This window comes from Melitaea cinxia, chromosome 25 (genome assembly GCF_905220565.1).
Source record: "Melitaea cinxia chromosome 25, ilMelCinx1.1, whole genome shotgun sequence".
Taxonomy (NCBI): Eukaryota; Metazoa; Arthropoda; class Insecta; order Lepidoptera; family Nymphalidae; genus Melitaea; species Melitaea cinxia.
The window spans coordinates 3,800,596-3,816,667 of NC_059418.1; the positions used below are offsets into that span (position 1 = coordinate 3,800,596).

Here is a 16,072-nt window from a genome sequence, read left to right on the forward strand (position 1 = left end):
AGCAGCGTCTTCGGTGCGACAAAGCTAGCACTGCGGTCACCAACCCGCCTGCCCAGCGTGGTGACTATGGGCAAAATACATGAGTTCACGCTATTTTAGGCGTAAACTTATGGAGGCCTATGTCCAGCAGTGGACTGTGATAGGCTGTAATAATGTACATTAAACCCCATGCATATTAAAAAGGCTTCCCTACTTCGCCCTTGCCAGCTGACATCCAAATTTAACTTTTACAAATGACGTAAAACCCGTAACATTCTTTGAAAGAGATTGCTTCTTTGCGGTAAGGCTGCCTTATTGTATATTTCATGTCAACTATTTATTATGCACACGTTTCTATTGTGGATTATTGTTAATGTGCTATGCAATAAAGTACAGTAATAACAATACGTGTACTAACGTGTCAGCGGAGCTGTCACAGAGCTGGCAGTTGCACTGACGGTCACGGGTGCGAACCCATTTATTGCGAAAATTTGAAAGGGCAATATAAATAATTGCCTTTGTTTAGGCGTTTGTGCTTGTATTTTCGGACCCTCGACACAGAAGTAAATAGGAGGCTGTTGGGTCTGAGACGATTATACAATGATATGAATGGATTGTCCATGATTGTGATTTTATATCCTTACCTTACTTCATTGTAGCGTTCCCTCCGTATAAGTCGATGTCAGCGAAGCTGAAGGCCCGAATCTGCTCAAAAATCTGTCTATAAACCTATTTTCTGTCTGAGCTGGTGTTGCAGCACTGAAGAAGCTATTATTTTGTGTTGTTCCACGCTTTTGTTTTTGTTGTTTTTGTTTGTGTTGTATGTTATTATTATAAAAAATTTTTTTAGTTGTATTATAGATTGTAGTAAAAAAAGTTGTAATTTGGTGATGAACATTATTTATAGTATGGTTAATTTTTAATTATATTTCAGTTTATGGGTAAGAAGTTTTTTTCGTGTAAGATATTTTTAATTGCCATAAAACATTGACATGTCGTTATTTGTATCAAATCAAAACGTATGATAGCAAAGATTTCATCAAATTGAGTTTAAGTTTTTATTGAGTATAGGAATGTGTCATATTGTAATTTTTTTTCATATTTTTTGTGTTTTAGTTATTAAATGTTTTGTGTACACATATTGTTAATTTTGTGTGTTTGTGTTGTCAGCAGCCAGCAGCGTTATCGGGAAAAAAGAAAAAATGCAGCACATTAGTCAACATTACAGACGGTCGTAAAAAAGAACAGATAGAAAAAAAAAAAACTAAAACTCGCATAAATGTCACCACAGACAATAAAAGTCAAAAAATTAAAATAGACAATAATTTTTTTTAGTTAAAAAAATAAAACTATCAAAATATTAGAATACGACCCGTCTGTGTTGCATTTTCGCGAGGACTATTAAAAAAAATGGATTTTTCTAAATTTGAAAAATGTTTCGATAAACCAGGAAAAATTAAATATCCATTTTTTTTTAATTAATAAAAAGATATATCGTATCTCACATATATTTGTAATATAAACACACAGAAACATACAACGATCACACATTGTCATGTATATCATAATAATAATCCAAAATAAATCTGATATTATTGACCTCATGAAATGTCAGAACCAAAACAAAAAACTTTTTAAAGTAAATTTTAGACCATTATGTCATTTTTTATATCAGGTGTTATTTTTAACCGACTTCCAAAAAAGGGGGAGGTTCTCAATTCGACTGTATTTTTTTTTATGTATGTTACATCAGAAGTTTTGACCGTGTGGACCGATTTCGACAAATGTTTTTTTAATCGAAAGGTGTTGTGTGCCAATTGGTCTCATTTAAATTTATTTGAGATCTAACAACTACTTTTCGAGTTATATCTAATAATGCGTTTTTACTTGACGCTTTTTTCGTCGATCTACGTTGTATTATACCGCATAACTTTTTACTGGATATACCGATTTTGATAATTCTTCTTTTGTTGGAAAAGGGATATCCCTAGTTTGGTACCATGATAAGGGAACCAGGATCTAATGATGGAATCCCAGAGAAATTGAGGGAAACTCGAAAATCCGCATAACTTTATACTGGGTGTACGAAAGCCGATGTTTGTCATGTGGTCACATATAAATTTTATCGAGATCTGATAACTACTTTTTGAGTAATCTTTGATGACGCGTAGTTACTTGACTATTTTTTCGTCGACCTACGTTGAATTACTTGTCGATGTAATTGAAGTCGGTTTTTTTTTTCGTTTGTCTGCAAACACAATTATAAATAAACAAACTAACCTTTTAGCTTTATAATATTAGTGTAGATAGTTAAATAATTTTTAAGTAATCCAACAAACCTCCTGGGGCGAATCAGGAGTAGGGTCGGCAACGCGCTTGCTTCTGGTATTGCAAGCATCTATAAGCTACGGTAATCGCTTACGATTAGGTGAGGCGTAAGCTTATTTGCCGAATTTGTTGTATAAAAAAATACACAATACACGAAAATTGCGTGGACGGAAGAATATGAAATTTCGCCCACTTCTAGTTTATATAGACGAGGAGTGCAGAAAGCTCATATTTTTTTTTAAATTGTGCATTAAAAATACATTAAATCGATAAAAAATACATCACACACACTACCATGTATGTGACGACACACACGCATATATGTATACTCTTTCGTTTATTATTATTGAAGTGTAGTCTTCGACAACAGAACCTTAATAATGTTCCAACTTATTATTTAAATTAATTACGGTCCAATTTCGACCACTAAATAAATAAGTTAAGTTTCACTGACCAGGCTTGGTGTAGTACTTGGAGAAAACGTCATTCTTTGCCACGTCGGGGTAGAGGAACTGCAGCTGTGCCAGATCTAGGATACGATCTGCCAGGGAGTACATCATCAAGTCCCTGGAGGTGAAGGGCTGCAGGCTGAACACTTCGTTGCCCTCTGCAGAATATGTTTATTAGTGACTGAGCATGGGTTGAGAGTTTTCAATGATAGCTCTTTCTCGGGCTCTTTCTTGGCCCTCGCGTGGACAGTCCTAAATGGATAGCCCATAATATACTGATGAGGTATTTTGTGTAATATTTTAAAACCCCCCACTGGCCTACCTTTCGCCCCATCTAAAGTGTATGTGAAATTTACACATGGCAGAAGTGAAACTTCTGGAAAGTTATATTAAGGTAGGCCAATGCTAGATGTTCTATCAATTATGATCACGGTCTGGTAAAAATGGTCATAAGTGCAACTGCAAGCAAAACGCGTCTCTTACACGACTACGTTTGTTTCTTTATCGCGACGAATTTTTGTTTCATCGAGTTTCAAATCACAACGATTGTAAAGAAGTTTAGCTTCAAAAATACTCACCTCCAACCCAAGCGATGGTGATGCCACCGAGCTCAGAATCAGAAAATCTCAGAAGAAAAGTTCCCGGGGGACACTTGGACAACATCTCTTCGGCTTGTTTCTTCTGGATGAAACCTATGATCAGACTGCGGAAGATATAATAAAGATATACATAGTCTGGTCATAAATACTGTTTGTTACATTTAAAAATAAACAAAATATTAAATTTCAATTTGGAATCTGTCATTTTTATATGATTTGTCATTGTGTTTTCTCATTTTTTGTGCCTATACATTGTAAAATATTTTGTGATATTAAAATGGAGTGGGGTGATAAAGAGAACCGAAACGTGATTTCGTTACCCTAAATAGGTGTGGAGCCAAATGCAATTTTTAAAACTCTTCATACGCTTGGCATTGGCCAAATGTTTGTGTACCTAACTATTGATAGGATAACAATGAAACCTCCTCTGTTTGTGACAGAAAAAGAGTTGGCCGTCCACATAGTGTTCGTACGAAAAAGGCGATCAAAGCAGTAAAGGGGAAGAATTCGAAGGAATTCTATCCGAAAGCAAAAGATTTTATCTTGGGAGATGAAGATAACACCTAAATCCATGTCGCGTATTTAAAAAGATGACTTAGGATTTGCAGGCTATAAGAGACGCACCGGTCATTTCTTAATTGATAATTTAAAAAAGAATAGGGTGGTAAAATCAAAATAACTACTTAAAGCAACACACAAAGTGAGGTCACATACAATTTTGTTTACGGATGAGAATTTTTTTTCAATTGGGCAATATTTTAACAAAATAAATGACCGTATTTATGCTCATAGCTAAGGAAGCTTCCATATTAATCAACAGAGTACAACGTGGTCCGATCCGGCTTCAGTGACGGTTTGGCGGGGTGTTAGTTATGAAGGAGTAAGGTATCAAAACATCGGCACAAGTGCATCAAGATACCATTCTTGAGAAGATAGTTAAGCCCCTTAACAACACCGTGTTCAATAAGCAAGGTCTGAAGAGAGCTGAAGACTGGCCGTCATCTAGTCCCGATCTTAATCCGCTGGATTATGATTTATGATCTAAAATCTAATCTCTAAATGTCATGATAATTTGGAGTCCCTATCAAATAAGCTTTATATATTAGTTTTATATTAATGTATTAAACTAACACACTGTAATAGGAATAAAGGGGCAAGTGATTCCACTCAGGCTGAGACCGGCATCGAACCCGCTATACCGTGCTGTAAGTGCATTGGTTGAATTCCTGGCCATAGTAAAAGCTAGTCGAGAAGTCATCTTGGCCACATGCAAAAACATACTGCGGGCCTACCAGCGAGGCAGCGATAATCTACTTGTGATGCTGCTCGATGAGGCGGATAACGACACGTCCCAGATTATCAAAGGACATATCGACATATGTCCTTTGATAATCTGGGACGATAATATATGACGAAAATATATGGCAGCATATAGCGGCACAGGTGGTTTTGTGAGCACAATTGAGGCTGCGGGACGAGAAAACACGTCCCAGAGATTTTTAACACCTGTGAAAGACCCGGTTTTGGTGGTTGCCAAGTGCACGAGATTAATGCTGGATGACAGGACGCTTGAGATGGCAAAATCCATTTTAGGGGATCCTCTATTATTAAATAATACATATATAAATAAATATTTATATTACACCCAGACTCGGGGTGGGAATCGAACTTACAACCCTCGGAGCAGAAAGCAGGATCACTACAAACTGCGCCAACGGGCTAGTCAAAGTATTTACTTGACTATTTTTGTTCTACTTACATTGTCATATTTCTTGTCGATGTAATTGAATTGAGTTTTTTTTTCGTTTACGAGCAAACACAATTATTAAACATTCCACACATTATTATTTATTAGCCGACTTTCAAAGGAAGGAGGTTCTCAATTTGATTGTATTTATTCGTGTTAAAAATTCAAGTAAAACTCACCGGTCGCACCACAGAGGCCTCAAGTAGTCCCTGGTCACCTTGACCACCATATAGAACCACTCCCAGAAGGTGAAGTTTCTCTCCGGCAGGTTGTCCTTGCCGAACTGCGTCCAACTCACCATTATGCTGTTTAGCTCTATATTGCCCACGGGGAGGCTGCTCCTGTGGGGGCAGAAGGGGGGGTCACTTGCGAAATGTACGGTAGGTATAGCATGGAACAGATGAGATTTTTCAGCAGACTTAAAAAGAGGAGGCTCTTAATTCGACTGTACTTTTTAAATATGTTATCTCATAGCTTGTTAACCGACTTCCAAAAAAGGAGGAGGTTCTCAATGCGACTGTATTTTTTTTATGTATGTTACATCAGAACTTTTGACCGGGTGGACCGATTTCGACAATTTTTTTTAATCGAAAGGTCGTGTGTGTCAATTGGTCCCATTTAAATTTATTTGAGATCTAACAACTACTTTTCGAGCTATATCTAATAATGCGTTTTTACTTGACGCTTTTTTCGTCGACCTACGTTGTATTATACCGCATAACTTTCTACTGGATGTACCGATGTTGATAATTCTTTTTTTGTTGGAAAGAAGATATCCCTAGTTTGGTACCATGATAAGGAAACCAGGATCTGATGATGGGATCTTAGAGAAATCGAGGGAAACTCTCGAAAATCCGCAATAGCTTTTTACTGGGTGTATCGATTTTGATAATTTTTAATTTAATCGAAAGCTGATGTTTATCATGTAGTCACATATAAATTTTATCGAGATTTGATAACTACTTTTTGAGTAATCTTTGAAAACGCGTAGTTACTTGACTATTTTTTCGTCGATCTACGTTGTATTACTCTTCGATGTAATTGAAGTCGGTTTTTTTTTCGTTTGCGAGCAAACACAATTATTAGTTGTGAATAATCGAAAACTAGTGCTTGTCATGTGGTTCCGTTTAAATTTGATAAAGACCTGACGAGTATTTTCGAGTTATATCTAATAATACGTTATTACTTGACTATTTTTGTCGTCTACCTACGTTGTATTACTTGCCGATGTAATTGGAGTCCGTTTTTTTTTCATTTTAAACAACTAAACAACTAACTAACAACTAACAACTAACAACGTCTGTCAAAGTCACGACTAGCAAGTAACGCTCTGTGAAAATTTATAATTTTATTGTTACTCGGTGCTTCCTCGAAAGTCCTCGAAAATCCTACGTTATTATATAATCTAGTGTTTATTAGTGTTGCTGTTGTTGCAGCGAAATTTAAACAACAGACGTGAAATTCAATCATATTTGCTGGTATTTCATCGTGAAAAGTAAGACTACCCTCACAGTAATTTGTCATAAAATAGTTTTAAGTTTACCGACACTGTCATTCAAACCATAGACGAATAGTGTTGCCATAGTCATATAAAATACTATTTGGGAGAATTTGCATTTTTTTTTTTTTTGAGTATTATTTTCGAAATGAGTGCCAAAAATTTAAAAAACAAAGTTTGTGCCGGTTGTCTCGAAAAATTATCAATGGTAGAAATTTTGAAATGTTCATTATGTTCCTTGAATTATGACTTGATTTGTGCTGGCTTGTCTATTGCCCACTATAGTTCTATGACCGTATCCGAGAGAGATGGATGGCAATGTATCGAATGTCTAAGCAAGAGACCTAAGTCTGATAACCAGAATACTCCTGTCAGGTCCTTACTTCGTGCTAATAGTAGTCCCTCTGATCAGCGGCATGATGATAGCCCTGAGATTAGCTATGTTAACACTATGCGTTTGAAGCAGTCGAAAACAGCTTCCTTGACCACTTCACCTAAACCGTCATCTGTAGGCTGCGACTGTGTTTCTAAAGAGAAGCTGCGGGCAATCATAAAGCAGGAAGTTACTAGTATTCTTCACATGGCCATTGATCGTCGAGTCACTGACAGATTAAAATCTATACAAAGCGATTTGCTTGCGGTTCAGGATTCAATCAGTTTTGTAAACAATGAGTTTGAAGATCTAAAAAACAGATCGAGGAAAAGTCGTCAGTGATTACTAAACTGGAAGCTGCTGGTTCCGTAATGTCATCCACGATTGTTGAGCTGTCTCGACGACTTGCTGTAGCTGAACAGCATTTGCGGGAGAGTAACATTGAAATCAACGGTATTCCTAAACATAGATCTGAAAACGTCTGTAGCGTTGCGAAACAGCTTGCAGGCACTGTTGGTTGTTCTCTGGATGACTGCGATATAATTCATGCAACTCGTGTTGCTAAACTCTCTAATGAGAATAACAGACCTCGTCCCGTAGTGGTGAAGCTTAAAAGTCCTCGTCTGCGGGATTCACTTTTGGCGGCAGTGGCAGTGTTCAACAGGAAAAACCCAGAGGACAAGTAGAGTTCTAAACATCTTGGTATTGCTGGAACTCGTGTGCTATCTACGTGGCTGAGCACCTAACTCCTGCAAACAAGGCTCTTCATGCTGCGGCGCGCATAAAGGGGAAAGAGAATAAATATAAATACATTTGGGTACGTAATGGAAAGATATTTGTTCGTAAAGATGAAAAATGTCAAGCTATTCAAATTCGAACCAATGAAAGTCTGAAGCTTATTATTTGATTCATATAATGTATTCTATTGTTCTTGCTTTGGCTTATGTTTGTACCTCATGGCTATATTAGATATTTATTATCAGAATGTTCGGGGCTTAAGGACAAAGACGAATGACGTTTACAATAACATTCTTATGTCTAACATGAAGGTGATAGTATGTACGATTTTATTTTTGTGTACCCACACATTAGGAATTCTAAACAGATTCTAAACAAATTTTTGATATGATATTCAAAAATGTTATGAAGGTGATAGCTTTTACTGAAACTTGGCTCAATTGTAATATAAATAATTCTGAATTGATGGACTCTCGTTACGTGATTTATCGTAGGGATAGAGTTATTACAGCCACGTCCAAACAGGATGGGGGAGGAGTGTTGCTGGCGGTCTCTAAAGAACTCCAATCAAGGAGAATGCCTGACTGGGAGAGCGCAGGCGAGGATCTATGGGTTGTTGTTGATGTTGATCTTTGTGGTAAATCTGAGAAGTTGGCTTTGTGTGTCGTTTATCTACCTCCTACGTCTAGCACGCAAATGAAGTTAAAAACCTTGAATGATTTTTTAAACTCTGCTAGTCGCGTCTTACTAAAAATGAATAAAGTTGTCATATGTGGCGATTTTAATTTAAGTTTTATTGATTGGGTGTTTGATAAGGATACTCTGCAGATTATTTCTAACAATTATAATAACTCTATTGGTACCGCGTTTGTTGATTTTATGCTTACTAATAGTTGGAATCAAATTTGCGCTGTTCGAAATTGTGATGACAGGATCCTGGACCTGGTCCTTACTAATGTTTCTGGTGGTTCGGTTGTGCAATCTTCAGACTTACTAAGTAAGCTTGATCCGTTCCATCCAAGTTTCGAGATAACATTTAGCTTTTCACCGACGTGTTATTTGCGTCCAGTATTGGGAGATTATCGTAGTTTCTACAAAGCTAATTATGATAGAATTCGGCAGCACCTGGGCGAAATTAACTGGAGCGAGAGGTTTAGTCATTGCGATGATGTCGATAGTATGACATTATCTTTCTATAATGAATTATATAGTGTCATAGACGCTAATGTGCCTTTGACGACTATGAAGAAGTCAAGGCATCGACCGCCCTGGTATACTAACGCTCTTGTAGGAATGCTCACCGAAAAGGAAAAGATTAGAAAAAGGTACGCCCGTTATAAAAATCCCCGTGATCATTTGGAGTTAAAAATTTTGAGAAACCTTTGCCATAATTTAAATAAAACTTGTTTATCTCGTTATAAAAGACGCATGGAAGAGAGTATTCAGAAGAATCCCAAAACTTTTTGGCGTTATATAAATAAAAAACGTAATGGCGATAACTCTGTTCCTTCTGTGATGTATTCTGGTTGTGAGTCTGCGAATTCTGGTCAATCTATAGCGCAGCTATTAGCTGATCATTTTTCCTTAGCCTGTAGTGATTCTCGGCCTGTTTTACCGCTGTCTGTCGAGTCAAGTTTTAGTAATATTCTGTCGTTTGGTAATATGTCAAGCTTGCACTTTACGGTGGAACAGGTTGAGGAGGGTCTTGGTTCTCTGAAACCGTCAGGGGCTGCGGGTCCTGATAAAGTTCCGCCAGTTTTCCTAATTCGATGTGCTTCGGTTTTGGCTTTGCCTTTGCAACTTATTTACAATCGGTCTATTAGCGATGGGAGGTTCCCTGTGGAGTGGAAAAGAGCTAGAATAGTCCCTGTTCATAAAAAGGGGGATATACATGACGTAAAAACCACCGTCCTATTTCCATCCTCTCGTGTGTTTCTAAACTTTTTGAACAACTAATACGTCCGGTTTTAACATGCTTTGTTCGTCCATATATTTCTACCTATCAGCATGGATTTATTCGGGGTCGGTCGACTATGACTAATCTAGTTGAGTTTGTTGCCGATGTGATGACTGGGGTTGACAGGGGTCACCAAATAGATGCCATTTATACTGATTTCAGTAGTGCGTTTGACAGGGTCAGTCACAGCTTGCTGCTAACTAAGCTGGAACGCATTGGTATTGCTGGGTCTCTTCTGCATTGGTTTTCTTCTTATTTAGCTGATCGGTCTCTAGTAGTTAATATTAAAGGACACTCATCTAAATGTTACACCGCAAGATCAGGGGTCCCACAAGGTTCAATTTTGGGTCTCATTCTTTTTACAATATTTGTCAATGATATAGCAAACGAAATTAAGCATTCAAATTATTCCTTATATGCAGATGATCTAAAACTCTATAAAACTATAGGTTCTTTTGACGATGCGGCACTTTTACAGAGTGACTTAAATGGCATTAAACGCTGGTGTGACGCTAATGGCATGATACTAAATGTAAATAAATGCGTTCATATTAAATTGACTAAAAAAAGAGTCCCTATTGCTAGCACTTATTATATTGAACATGTTTTACTGCTTGAGGTGTCACAGGTGCGAGATCTCGGCGTCGTCATTGATAGCAAGCTCAAATTTGATATACATGTGGACAGTGTAACTTGTAAAGCTTCTAGGATATTGGGTTTTGTCAAGAGAAATGCTGGAGATTTTCGACTCCCATCCACAAAGATACTTTTATTCAATTGTCTGGTTCGTAGACACCTCGAGTATGGTAGTGTTGTGTGGAGCCCGTTGTATGTTGTGCATTCGCAGAGGCTAGAGGGTATCCAGAGAGCTTTCACTAGATACCTGGCTTTTACGTCTCCAGGAATTTCTCATAGAAGTTCCTATGATCAGCGCTTGGATCACTTCGGCTTGATTACGTTAAGAGACAGACGCAAACTGCTCGACCTTCTGTTCCTGTATAAAGTAATCAATGGATTCATGGACTCTGCTGATATTCTGTCTCGGGTGAATCTTTGTGTCCCCTATAATAGTCCTCGCAAGCCTATCTCTCACATTTTTGAATGCTCTCGTAATAGGACCAATCTAGGTCGCCACTCCCCCATTAACAGAATTTGCGTGGAATATGGCGAGCTGTGCAGCCGGGCGCCGGATGTGAACATTTTTAGCGATTCTTTATGTAAATTTAAAAATCAAATACTGAAATCAATAGCGGGCTGTAATTAGATATATTTTTTCCTCTTTTTTCTCTTTGTCCTATAAACCCATTTAATAATCAATTGTTTTTTTTTTCTTTTTGACATGATAGACAATTTGTGTATAATGATTTTGACAATGGTATTACAATGACACTTTATTTCCTTTTGATTTTTTAAATAGTAACATATAGCAATTATTGTATTTTTATATGTTGATATAATTATTTAAATTTTAGTTATATTGGATTATTAATATTCTCTTGACTTACCTTTGACTTTTTTTTAAATAAATTTGATTATTGATCGTTTAAAATGAATTTTATTGTTAATGAGTAGGATTCTTGCTTTTTACTTTAAAAAATTTTAATGTGATGTTATCTTAATTATACTTGCTTCATGACTTTAATATAAGGTGGAATGTTGTGTACTCCGTAATGGGATACATATTAGATAATAATGTAGTAATGATTCATATATAATGTTTTGTATGTATTCTGTGGATGTACCTATAAAATAAATAAATAAAAACTACATTGGCAAACAGGTGCACGGCTCACCTACTGATAAGCGGTTACCGTAGCCTTTAGTTTCCTAATAATTCACATTGAACGATTAACTGGATTTTCTGTTCAGTTTAACATTTCCTTTCGAAACTGGTTTAACTATTTTACATCTTTGATTCTTATTATAACACTGAAAACTTATTTTGATAACATTTATTGTTGCGTTGGTGCAGCGGTCACAGTGCTGGCTTATAGCTATTGCGCTGGGAGCCGCGAATTCGAGCCCCGCACACGGGCATACATTTGTATTTGCCATACAGATGTTTGCCGGTGTCTGGGCGTTTGTGCTTGTGTATTATGTTCCAGGCCCCCAACACAAGACTAAATCTCATCGGGGGCCGTTGATTGTGAGACTATTTATTTATTTATAGTAAACAAGTTAACAAGTTACCCGAATATCTTCTCGGCAAGGAATCGTAGATTATCTTCGGAAAGATCGCCTCCGGTTGCGGAGCAGAATTTGATGCGTAAAGTCTCAGCCAATTGTCCCCAAGATACCTGAAAAAAAATATGAAGATTATGTGTCACCAGACTAATCAAATTTGCACACATGTGCAGTTTGATCCAATTTGAAAGATATTACCGAGTGATTTTAATGAAATTTTGCACGGATATGTAACTTCCAAATTATCCGCCAACATGCTATATTTTCGATATATATATATATATATATATATTTTTTTTTTTAAAGAGTAACTACCGAGTTTCTTTCCAATTCTTCTCTGCAGAATCTGCATTCCGAATCGATGGTAACACACTTTTAACAATAATTAAAATTTTATTTTGTAAAATAACGATTCGAAGGTGCTTTTAAATCCTATTTGAGAAGTTATTTTAGATTTCGAGCAGACACATCATATTTTTAACCGACTACCAAAACAGGAGGAGGTTCTCGATTCGATCGTATTATTAACCGATTTCCAAAATAGAAGGAGGTTTTCAATTCGATTATACTAGCCGACCTTGCGAACTCGTACCGCCTTATTTTTTTTTCTTGAATATAATATTTATATGCTTCAGCCTGTAATATCCCACTATTGGCCAAAGGCCTCTTTCCCCATATAGGAGAAGGATCAGAGCTTAATCCACCACGCTGCGCCAAAGTGGGTTGGCGGATATATTCCTTACTATGACTCTCCGGAGGCATGGTGGGGAAACCCACAAGGACTGCAGAAACACCCAGACCACGGCAAACATCTTTATGGCCAGTACAAATGTTTGTCATGTGCGGGGATCGAATCCGCAACTGCCAGCGCAACAGGCACAAACCAGTGTTGTGAACGTTACACCAACGCGGCGTAATTAACGTCACGTTGACATCTACACATATTTAATTATTTCAGTACACTGCAACAAACTTGCAAACTTGCGTAAAACAATTTTTCTCACATTTTTGTGATACTTTTAAAGTAGGATACGTCACTTACATCTATCAATATCCAATCAATCTTTCGACAGTAAAAGGATTAAAAATTACAATGAAAATACTTATTTTTTTCACAAGGGGTCGTCCATTAATCACGTGAGACTCGCAAAAACGGGGGGGGGGGATGTATCAGAAATAAATTTCACAACGTGGGTCTCCCCACCGTGCCTCGGAGAGCACGTTAAGCTGTCAGTCCCAGTTGCTGATATCCGCCAACCCGAAGTGAAGTAATAATATAATAAGTGGTGGAATTTAATCCGATCCTTCTTCTACAAACGAGAAAGAAGCCTATGCTCAGCAATAAGATATTACAGGCTGAATTATATATATATTTTTTATATTTAGGTATATAGTCGTCACCTCATCGGGCACCTCGAAGGGGACCCTGCCTGGAGAGCTGAACGCGTTATCCCACGTGATGGAAGCCCAACCGTGCGGCTCCTGGGTGCCGTGAACGATTACTACCATGGGTAGCGACAGGGTCCACACCTGGAAACCAACACTGTCCTTAGCTACCTATCTTTAGCATAAGTACGAACGCTGCTTTTATCTATCTACATATCTATATATCATAAATTTCTCTATCTATCTATATAGTAAACAACTTATTCTATGAAATTTTTGCGCCTTTTTACCTTCACCTGTAGTACTTTGTACAAACATTATTATATTGTTTTCAAATATAAATTAAAATATATGTTTAAAAACTCTTGTGAAAAAATTATTCTTTTTATTGGATAATAACTGGACTCCAAATCTCTAAATCCGGTTTTTACAACTAGAACGGCAGACAAGTGTATGGTTCACCTGATGGTGAGCGATTATCCGTAGCCTATAGACGGCTGCAATACCAGAAGCATCTCAAGCGCGTTTCCGACTCTACCCCGACCCTGTCCAAGAGCTATCTACCCTACTTACAGGAACACAAAACTAGTTAAAAGCAGTATTATTTAGCTGTGATCTTCTGTGAGGTGTAGTTTCTTCATCAGTCGGGCTGATCAAGATTTTAAGCAGGATATATTCTGCTATGCCATAGTTTGCCATTTTCTTTTCTATCTTCCTATCTTTCTTTCTTCTGACTCACCTGGAAACCCAACTCTCCTGCACCAATACTGAACTCAGATCGGAAGAGCAGTACAAATTTCTCGTCCGTAACACTCTCAGTCTCTTTTTTCTCAGCGCGTTTTATTTTTCTTAGTTGCATATTTCTGTTGACAAATTAATAATGATTACTAAGTAAACAGCTAAATAAACTCATTTTTATTAACTCGTTCTTTAAATAGTAAATGTCACAATTAAATTATTATAATCAATGATTGTATGACTAATAAAATACTTTTTTTTTCAAGCGCTGAAATATAATAATAGTAATATAATAATAATAAGCCCTTTCAATCTGAACTTAAATACATATCATTTCGTGTTCTTGTTTTATTTTTTATAAAATATCCCGAAGTTCATTTTGCCTCTTGGCATAGGCCTCCTCTAACACTTTCTACTGAAACCTGTCCCGTGCTACCCTTCACCAGTGATGTTCTGCCGTGAGTCTTTCTATCTTGTCTGTCGGTGTCCTCTACTTCTCTTGCCACCTCTGGGGTACCAATCTGTGACCATTTTACACCATTTCTCTTGTGTGTCTCGTATCATGTTATCTGTCCATCTCCATTTTTGTTGGTCTATTTTGGTTAATATCAGCAACTTTGGTTATCTCTCTTATTTCGCTACATCTTACTCTGTCCTGTTTCTTTATTCCTAACAAGCGTCTTTTTGTGGCTCTTTGGCAGCGTTCGAAGCTTTTCCATCTGGTATTTAGTCAGTGCCGCGCTTCATCACTACATAGTATAAAACAAAGTCGCTTTCTCTGTCCCTGCACATGTATGTACGCTTAAATCTTTAAAACTACGCAACGGATTTTGATGCGGTTTTTTTTAATAGATAGATTGATTCAAGAGAAAGGTTTATATGTATAATAATATCCATTAAATAGTGGAAAAATACTGTTAATTTTGAGTTTTCTAATGTTATGTCGTAAATAATTTTTTTTTTTTCGCTTACATTGCAAACGCAGGCTGAAACCTACGAGATTTATCAAAATAATGTACTAAGTATTGTACACATTGAAAAGGTCTACAGAAAACTCCGCGATGGTATATACCTATCTCTTATGGATATCCCACAATAACATTTTTTTTTTCATTTACTTTTTACGACAAATAATGGCTAATTTTCGAAGCGATTTTAACCAATACAGCATTAATCCTTATCTAATTAAATACCTTAAGTACATTGTTGATTTAATATAGATCTATATGTCCCCTTACAGCATATGATTTAAATGAATATTTTCGAAGATATTACAGATTTAAAAATTGCGGTACGTAGCGTTTGCGGCGGTTCCGGCCGGCTTTTACTCTAAAGTTAACGCGAGCGGGCCACGGGCAGTAATGAATAAATCAAAATTACTGGATCGATTTTAATCATTTTTTCAGTGAATGATATAGGCTATAATTATATTTTATACCCGTGCGAAGCCGGAGCGGGTCACTAGTAAATAAATAAAACCAAACCATAGCATTTTTAATAGCCATAACATAACCATAACATTTTTCCTTCCTTTAATTGGGTTGTCTGGAAGAAATAGCTAAATAGCCATCAGTCGCTGTACTTCAGTCTGTAAATGTTTTTAAATGTGTTTAATGTTTAAAATGTAGTTGTGGCGTATAATAAAGTATAAATAAATAAATAAACAAATAAATAAACATTTTTAATCAGAAATTTCCAACAAAACATTGGCAAAGCGGGTAAAATAAGTCTTTGTGTAAGCTCGTGCCGGAGCTCGCATGGGTGGCGGACGGTATAAAATTTATGAGTTTTTTTTTCAGTTTTAAATGCATAATCAAGCGCTAAAATAATAAAACCTAAACCATAGACACATTTTTAATCATAAAATTTGCAGTTATAGAGACTGCCAATAGAAGTGAAAACTTAGAACTTTTAGTATTAAAATTAAAATTTCGTAATGATTTTCAATTAAACAATTCAAATAATAATCAAACAAAAATACTATTTCAGCAATGCTCAGAATATTCACATTGACTATTTACTAAATCCATTCAATTTCGCTTATAAGATATACATAGCACTATGAAACACGCCTCTTACGACACCAACGGTAAGAG

The 16,072-nt window shown here is 36.6% G+C and overlaps 1 pseudogene; it reads right to left on the bottom strand.

The window, feature by feature from the left end:
• Positions 1-624: 624 nt before the first annotated feature.
• The window catches only part of LOC123666018, a 30,912-nt pseudogene continuing 15,464 nt past the window's right edge, over positions 625-16,072 (bottom strand).